This window comes from Podarcis gaigeae, assembly GCF_964106915.1.
Source record: "Podarcis gaigeae genome assembly, chromosome: 9".
Taxonomy (NCBI): Eukaryota; Metazoa; Chordata; class Lepidosauria; order Squamata; family Lacertidae; genus Podarcis; species Podarcis gaigeae.
The window spans coordinates 33,505,718-33,515,388 of NC_139685.1; the positions used below are offsets into that span (position 1 = coordinate 33,505,718).

At 42.8% G+C, this 9,671-nt stretch overlaps 1 long non-coding RNA gene across 1 annotated transcript; it reads left to right on the forward strand.

Moving 5' to 3' along the window:
- The first annotated feature begins 7,693 nt into the window (after positions 1 to 7,693).
- Positions 7,694 to 9,090, forward strand: LOC310852041. Its single transcript, XR_014567960.1, has 2 exons — positions 7,694 to 8,177; positions 8,969 to 9,090. It is a non-coding gene; the product is annotated as an uncharacterized lncRNA (long non-coding RNA).
- Positions 9,091 to 9,671: the final 581 nt, after the last annotated feature.

Genomic DNA, 9,671 nt, shown 5'->3' on the forward strand with positions numbered 1-9,671 from the left:
AGCCTGCAAACACTCCATCCCACCCCTTTTTGGGACATTAATGGGCCACTTCCAGGTTTGGGTTGATGCGTGTGTGCACACATATTGAAACACATAAATGGGGAGTTGCCTGTAATCTATCATCATAAAGGTGACTTGGGGCATAACTCATCTGCTCTTAGAGTAAGTTAAAGAGAGAGAAAGAACCAAACCTGTTTCCCACAGTGTGGCACCTCCCCAGGTTGCTTGCTTGCTTGCTTGGAAAAACTTAGTTGGCCATGAAACAATCAACCTAACCTATACTGCCGCCTTAAGGGTGGGTGTGAGAATGTCCAAAGAATGTCAGCAAGTAGCAAGGCTGGTTTAGCTTATGCCGTGCCAGCTTGTTTAAAGCTGCTACCTTTGTTTGTTGTCTTGCCTCTTTCTGCTGTGTTCAATGACACCGCCAACCCACTTATTGTTTGGGTCATGCTGGAACAGGGTGCACACAAGTGGGACAGAAACTGGCATTCTAGTGTCTGTCCATGGTGCTATGTTCACTTTGCCCTCAGCTTTTCATAGAATGGAGACACAATGATGAGATTGATTTCAGCTGTAGATTTCTTCCTCCTCTGAAGCTAAGGAGTCTCTTCATAAATAAGCTGGAAGCCCTATTCTGTTGGAAGAAGAGAAATGAAAAAGGCTGTAACAGTGATTTTAACCCCCCTAATCCTCTGCAATCCCTCTGGCTTCTGCTAGCCATTTTTGGTTTCCAAAACAAGATGAACCAGCTCTCTTTCAGTTGGCTATAGCTCCATTTTTTTACCAGAGACAGCCAACCAAGTAACTGCCGGCAAGTTCAACCACAGTATTTTTTTTTTAAGGAAACCAACACTTCCTCTTCACCATGTTTATATAGAATGAGAGAATATGGAGTGTGTTCTGACAGTGAAACCTCTTTCCATGGGAGGCTCAGCAAAATCTGAATGCATGGCTGTCCCTACCATTAGGTAGAGTGAGGCAATCACCTCAGGTGGCAAATGTTTCTTTGTGTGCAACATGGCCATCCTGCACCTCCCACAACTACATAGCTTGCTGTCCTTGGATGCAATGGAGAACAACATTTGCGGCCAGCATATCTAGTCAGTTTCTGTAGGTGGACCAGAGGGGGCATTTTGCCCTGCATTGCAGGTACCATAACAGACCAAAGTCCAGCCCTGTCATTATGAGGCCATTTTTCAGAAAACAAATCCCAGTAGCCAAATTCAGTGGGTCTAGTTTGGTAAACTTAACTAGATACAACGCTTGAATCCAGCAGCAATGAGTCCCTTTCAGAAATAATACTTTACAGTTTGTCATGTTTTCATAATTTATATTGTTGTGTGCTTGAGGGGGTGAAGCAGATTGAAAATCTAATAAAATTTGTGAGGAAATGGAAAAGAGTTCTAGCTGGGCCGGAAAATTCAGCCCATCACTAAGTCAGGTTAGAAACTGTTATTTCCTCTCTGTATGTGTCCTTCAAAATCTGTTTATTTGGAGAGCTACAAGGCTGGGATATTGGGTCTTTTTCCGAAGGCATTTTCATTTGTAAAAGTTAGCCTCCTTCTTGGCAACGAGGAGGAATGTTGTATTTAATTTAAAATGATTAATGAGATTTTGTCAGACTCCTGCCCTCTACCGCCACTGCAGTATGTCAGAACAACAACCTGGGAAAACGGACGCCACTCTGTCGCCCCAAACAGCTTTCCAGGAAAAATTAAAGCTGAGTAGCCAGCACCAGGTACTTGTCAATGGTATTGTCTTTTGGTTGCTTGACAGTTAAATGCCAAGTTAAGATATTTACCTGTTTGGGATATAGGGACCTACATTAGTTAGTTAGTTACTTAAGTAGGTCTCTCTCTCTTTTATGCTAGAGATCAATATTCGGTTTCTGTTATTTTCTAAAAAATAATGTGTGATGCTGGAATTAAATTGCATGTCTGTTTTCCACCGACCCACCCAATAAGCAAACATATGACAGTCTTGTTGGATTTTGAGAGAGATAAGGCTCTCCCTGCTCACAGATTAGAATAGCGGACAAGAAAGCAAGAAATAACCTGATTTTGAGGTGAATCTCATACAGATCCTTTGCAGCAGAACTGTGAATGTGATCCAATTGTAAGATATAATATAAATCAGCATGAGACCCTGCAGATGATTGCTTCTGTGTCATTGTCCAGAGAGTGGAACTCCAAAGGGACTGAGGAAACAGGTAACTAAAGCCTTAGCTGCCATCTCACTCTGTTATTCCTGGGAGAAAGCCCCACTGAGCTCCATTTGGCTTACTTGAGTAAACTTGTAGAGCAGGGGTAGGCAACCTAAGGTCCGGGGGCCGGATGCAGCCCATTCGCCTTCTCAATCCTGCTCGCGGACGGTCCAGGAATTAGCATGTTTTTACAGGAGTAAAATGTGTCCTTTTATTTAAAATGCATCTCTGGGTTATTTGTGGGGCCTGCCTGGTGTCTTTACATGAGTAGAATGTGTGTTTTTATTTAAAATGCATCTCTGGGTTATTTGTGGAGCATAGGAATTTGTTCATCCTCCCCCCAAAAAAATATATGTATAATCTGGCCTACCACATGGTCTGAGGGACAGTGGACCAGCCCATGGCTGTAAAAGTTTGCTGGCCCCTGTTGTAGAGGATTACATTTATTAAGCTACATGCATCTACATATGTATGTACTGCCTTATTTAACTACCAGTGCAAATCTGTATGTGTTTGTCCTCTTAGTGGTGCAGTTATAGAACAGCTAGCACATTTGCAAAGCTAAGCAGGATCCAGTATGGTTTCAAATTGGATGGGGGACAATGTGTTGAGATTCCTGCATAGCAGGGGGTTGGACCAGATGACCCTTGGAACCCCTTCCAATTCTATTCTTCTCCAAAGTAAGCCTCACTAACGACAGTGGGACTTCATCACAAGGTATAGGATTACAGTACAGGCAAAGAATATTAAAACAAAGCCTTTAGCCATCTAGAATATTTCCAGCTTTCCACTTCAAAAATAATTACATTTTTAATCCTTTTATTGACTGTTAATTATGCAGCTACAATTGTACCCAGTAACTTAGCGACAGCTGACCCTGTCGAGAAAGACAAAACTATAGAAACAATATCATAAGTTTGTCAAATTAATACAAGAAAACCTAAGCTTAAATCCATGCTCAAACAGAAATTATGCCTTTGGCCTTAGTTAAACTGCAGTCATTCTGGATGCATGAAGAAGAGTATTTTTTATGTGTTTCATCTCAGGTTTGCACTCTCCGTTCTTTTCATCCTCTTTGTTACACAGGCAACAAAGAACCTTCTTCCTTGAATTGTGTTGTTCCTTCCCTCCCCTGAATTTGTGTGCATGCACCTATTCACCTCCCAGATGCTTTGCCACAATGGAAAATGAGCGATTCTGGTGTAGAGCTAGCATCATAGGGCTTTACTTGTTGAAGTTATTCATGTTAGGCAGTTGTGAAAGACACACACACCTAAATCTGTTTTCTGTGACATTTTATTATATCTGCCAAGGTTAGCCAGAGGGTGGTGATTAAACTATCTGTCCTAGGTTTTTTTCTGGCTTTCTGGCCCCCTTTTTCTCTGTCTTACGCTTTCTCTTGTCATTTGACTTCTTGCAAGGTATTTGGAGATATTACAGCAAATCTTTCCCCCTGACGTCTCCAATCAAGGGGAGAGGTCTGTCTGCTTCCCCTTTGCAGAGCGCCTGCTGGTTATCTGTAGTAGCATCAAGGGCATGAGCAGCTGCTATAAAGCAGGGTTAAGCAAAGCAGCCTCCAGGGATTGCAACTCTGCCCTGGGAAAAATTAATCATCCTGTCCTTGCTTAGACTCTGAGCCTGGGAAGGGCCTTTCCAGTTAAGCAACTCACTGGTGAAGAGGTCCATTTCATTTTTTAGCTGCAGTCTAAAAGTGCCCAGTTTGATCCTAAGATTCTGATCCTAAGCACAATTAGGAATTATTCACACAACCCTTCACATACTTTGTAGCCACAAGAAATCTGAGCTGGGTGCATTGGCTCCCAGACTGTGGCATACATGAACCAGTCTGCACACAGGTGGTAGATTAAGTGGGCCCTGAAACAAAAGGTTGCATTATAGAGGGCTGTGTTAGAGAAGGTTAGAAAAAAGATTCCTACTCTCCAGTAGCAGGGTTAGCAGAATGGAGATTGCTCCAAGCACATTAAAACTGAGTTTGACTTGCATCTGCCCCCATCCACCTTTAAACAAACATTCCCCATAAAAATACTTAGGCTAGAATAAATCACACACTCTTGGCGTCACAAATAAGTGAATATTTTACTCACTGAGTTTTCACAAGTTACAGCAAACAAGTCTCCGTCAGTTGGCAGTAAAACAAAGATGAAAAAATGTTCCTAATGACTTATAAAAAGAAAAGTACTTGGTTTCCTTTCAAAAAGGATTGTGCAATATTTGGGTTAGGAAAAGTACAGGCTTTAAAATATCTTTTTAGAGAAATTCAGTTCACTTTCAGGGAGCCATGGTAGTAGCATGGCTACTTTGCTTGTTCCAGGAAGCACAAAGAGAAAAATAATGAGAAGCGGGGAGCAAATGCTTCCCTTAGGGGTTCTCCCCCTCTTGGGACCAGCTAATATCTCTCCCTCTGGACCATGCATAGTGCCATCTTGACTAGATAAGGATCCACACTTAAAGAATGCATAAGATCCTAAGAGATTCCAGAACATGAAAGTGGTAGTAAGTGCATAAGTTCAGCTCACTATTTATAGTGCCTTCAGTGTACATAGTGCTTCACAGAATAATATTTACAGAAGGTACCAGCCCAATGCATGCAATTATTACAAGCAATCACCAGGATCCCAAGTAATGGTGTATTATTCTAATCGGAGGGGTTTTTCATTGCATGCCACAGTCAGATCATTAATACGTTTACTCCTTTCAAGTGCAGGAATTGCAAAAAGGTGGTATGAACCTGAAGTCACATGACTGGGTTCAGTGGGACTTGTTCCTAAAAGGATGACACTGCAGCCTTAAATTAGTTTTTGTATTTCCATTGCCTTGTCATTCAGATATGAGGCATACATTGGCTTGAATTTACATTGAATCACTTTCTATCCTAATTAACAAGTATTTGTATTTAGTCCATAAATTTTGGGATCTGAACCAAGGTCATAAACCCATTGATACAAAAATCCACTTCTGGTTTCCCACAAAACATTCTCTTTCAACAAGCTTGCTTTTTGTGGGGGAGGGGAGTAGTTGTTAAAGTTAGAAATCCATGGTGATCTACTGCAAATCACACAAATATCTACCAGTAGGTCTTGATCTACCTTCTACCTCACTTCTAGTGTAGAAGATGACATTGTGTAAAGTTCAGTTGTTTGTGTAAAGTGATAGTTGTGATAAGAAAAGTTGCACCTTGTGAAATTCCCTCTTCTTTGCATAGATACAAGAGCTGTTTTGCCACTGATCGTGCAATTTCTAGGAATGGCAGTTTGCCATTTCTGATGGTGGGAACTGTTTCAAAGTACTTCACATCCATTGTCTCAGTTTATGAGAACTACTTTTGAAAAAGAAACAATTACCAGTTATTCAGCCCTTTTGTGTTGCTGATTTTATGCGTTGCTTAACATTATGATGTAGGCAATAATGATCTGATTAAGATTTATTTAAAATAATCTCCCTGTTATGAGAAGGGTATAACACAGCCTTAAAGACACCCTTAGATTTCCACAGATTAGCAATCATTTATTTTTAAATATATATATGCTGCTATATTATTATTTTTTAAAGCAGTTTACAGTGATTTCCACATACATTTTTTTTTATTTTAAAAACCCCCACATAAAATTAGAAATCATCAACTTAACTGTTACAGAAAGGTGTCCTCCTAAGTAGTCTGCATAAGCCTGGCAGCAAAGAAAAGTTTTCAGCAGGCGTTTAAAGGTTAAAACAGAAGGCGCCTGTTGAATCTCTATTGACAGAGCATTCCATATAAATCTTTGCCTCTGACATCCACGTTCTGTTGCATCAGGCAGGGTTTGCTAAACAGAGTACTTTGGTACTCAAGGTGTTAACCACACAACAGTGCAGAGTGAAGTGCTGTAGCAGGCACATTTATGCTTGGCCTTGTGAAAAAGTGAATGCTTGTAGGTTTTTTGCATTGTCTGAGAAACTGGGACAAAGAGTGTTCTGTTTAAGAATTGCCCAATTGGCTCAGAGCAAGTTCTCCCTAGGCCAGAATTCTGTCTCCATCAGTGGCCAGATCACAATAATAATAAAAAAATTATCCTCATGCGTGGTATTTGGGTATACTCTCCATAATCCTGAGAATTCCATTTAGTGACCAGGTTTCCATTTGTAATGGTAGCTAATCTCTAAAGACTGGTTCTCGTTGGAGCAGGTGGTCATCACCATCTTGGAATATCAAATTCTATGCAACAAGATTACCCATTCCCATCAGGAATCATGCTGATAATGCTATTTTTTCTGGCTATGCCATATTAATTCAGCATCTGTAGTGAGAAATAATCCTAAGGTTCCCGTTAAGTCCGAGTTGAGTAGAACCGGATTTGCTGACCAAAATTTGATTCTATTCAGTTTGGATTTAATCAGAACCGTGGGTCTCATTAAAGCTATGTTATGTTAGCAAAACATTGCTAGAAAGGCAGTATTATCATGATGACTGGCCACTCGGATCTTACATTGTAGCTTTTTTATGCTCCAGAATGACACTTTGTGGCGAGATCTTCTCCATGGCCCTCCCTGTCTCCAGTGGCAGAATCTGGGGTCTCAAATTCCAGCAGCACCCTCTGTGACACCAAAATTAGCACCCCTGCTTCTTCTACTCCAGTCTATAGAATAGTTGTTGCATCCGCAGCAGCACCCCTGAGGTTCCCCACCAGGTGTCATGCCCACCTAAATCCATCTCTGCTGTCTCCTTATTTGTGTTAACAACATAATATTCCATGCATCTAATGAAGTGGGCTCTAGCCAATGACTCTGCAAAAGCTCACACTGTGTTATACCCACAAATCTTTAAGGTACCATTAAACCCTTTGCTGTTCCTGCTACTACAGGCTTCCCGTGGAGGAAAGGGCTATTGATGGCTACTAGCTATTTTGGCTATGCTCTTCCTCCATAGTTGGAGGAAGCAGTGCTTCTGAATACCAGTTGCTAAAAACCATAGGAGGGGAGAGGGCTTTTGTGCTTGAATTGTGCTCTTGGCTTTCCCATAGGCATCTGACTACTTGCCACTGTGAGAACAGGATGCTGGACCAGATGAGCCATCGGCTTGATCCATCAGGCTCTTCTTATGTTCTTACTAAAACAGGCTGGTGCTGGAGGAGATTCTTGAGAGTCCCATGGACTGCAAGAAGATCAAACCTCTCCATTCTTAAGGAAATCAGCCCTGAGTGCTCACTGGAAGGACAGATCATGAAGCTGAGGCTCCAGTACTTTGGCCACCTGGCCACCTCATGAGAAGAGAAGACTCCCTGGAAAAGACCCTGATGTCGGGAAAGATGGAGGGCACAAGGAGAAGGGGACGACAGAGGACAAGAGGGTTGGACAGTGTTCTCGAAGCTACCAGCATGAGTTTGACCAAACTGCGGGAGGCAGTGGAAGACAGGAGTGCCTGGTGGGCTCTGGTCCATGGGGTCATGAAGAATAGGAAATGACTAAACAACAATAACAACAACAAAACAGGCTACCCAGTTCAAATTCTACATCTTATTTGGGGAGGGAAGAATACTTTCTTTTATTTTCACTAACCTACTGCCAATCAAATCCTTTGATTAATGTTGAATTCAGGAGGAGGGAAGAGTGGATCTTCTATCCATGCCATACGTATCTTTATCAAGCCTTCTGAATTTTGTTTTGTCAGGATGATGTCCTCATAGCAGTCAAAAACATATTCTCCACTCCCCTACCTGATCCATCCCTGTTTATATGTGCAATTTAGGCTTTAGCCCTATACCCTTGTTTGGGAGTAAGCTCACTGAACTCAATGGAACTTACTTCTGAAGAAGTCATGTATAGGATTGTGCTGTTAGGTGGTTTGTGCCACATACTCTTACCATACAGATGCCTCCATATTAACTCAGATAAAAATCCCATTTTGCTCACTGGTGCTTTCTCCCTAAGTAATTGTGTTCAAGTTGCATTGCAGTCAACTTGAAGTCATGGTAAGGTAAAGGTAAAGGTACCCCTGCCCGTACGGGCCAGTCTTGACGGACTCTAGGGTTGTGCGCTCATCTCACTTTATAGGCCGGGAGCCAGCACTGTCCGCAGACACTTCCGGGTCACGTGGCCAGCGTGACATCGCTGCTCTGGCGAGCCAGCGCAGCACACGGAATGCCGTTTACCTTCCCGCTGGTGAGCGGTCCCAATTTATCTACTTGCACCCGGGGGTGCTTTCGAACTGCTAGGTTGGCAGGCGCTGGGACCGAACGATGGGAGCGCACCCCGCCATGGGGATTTGAACCGCCAACCATGCGATCGGCAAGTTCTAGGCGCTGAGGTTTTACCCACAGCGCCACCCACATCCCCCTAAGTCATGGTAAGGTAAAGGTAAAGGTAAAGGTAAAGGTAAAGGTAAAGGTAAAGGTAAAGGTAAAGGTACTCCTGCCCGTACGGGCCAGTCTTGACAGACTCTGGGGTTGTGCGCCCATCTCACTTAAGAGGCCGGGGGCCAGCGCTGTCCGGAGACACTTCCGGGTCACGTGGCCAGCGTGACATCGCTGCTCTGGCGAGCCAGAGCCGCACATGGAAACGCTGTTTACCTTCCCGCTGGTAAGCGGTCCCTATTTATCTACTTGCACCCGGAGGTGCTTTCGAACTGCTAGGTTGGCAGGCGCTGGGACCGAGCAGCGGGAGCGCACCCCGCCACAGGGATTCGAACCGCCGACCTTTCGATCGGCAAGTCCTAGGCGCTGAGGCTTTAACCCACAGCGCCACCTGCGTCCCCTAAGTCATGGTAGTCCAAAGCAAATAATCAAAAACGCTCCCCATACTTCTCTGCTCCTACACACAATATAATCAACACTGTAATGTAGATTGGAATCTGTTCTTGTACCTATTAACCCCCATTAAATAATGAAGAATGATCACTAGGAGGGAAGTTCTGATTCTGCTGTGGCTGAAACAAAGGCTGTTGTCTCTGATTTTAAGTTCAGCTCATGTGTGCAGAACATGTTAGCTTTTATAGCATTTCAACCTCTTGAGTAAATGAATCTGTTTCAGTATTTCAAAACAAAACACCAGAAGATTAAATGCTCATTTCAGAGGGGGTATCCTGTCCAGGAATAATTCTACATTCTTAACTGCTTTGAAGTTGACTAAGGGTTTGGATTTCAAGAATTATTTTGGATTATAAGGATATAAATATTTACACATCCAATTGGGGGAAGGGGAGAGAGGTTCTATTAATTTCCAGCTAGCCATATTTCAAATATGTAGTCAAGACCTTTTCTCTCTCTTTCTCTGAAATGTATCAGTATCTTTGCAGACACACGACAGTGAGGAAGCAGCAAAGTATTCACAGTCTTAGAGAAACAAGATAGCTGGAAGTCTTCTGAACAATTTGTTGCCAATTTTGTTTAAACGGATGGTACCCGGCAAATCCATTACCCGCGCAGGGCAACCCTGTTGTATCTTTACGCAGAAGCAGACTCTACTAGGTTCAATGGGT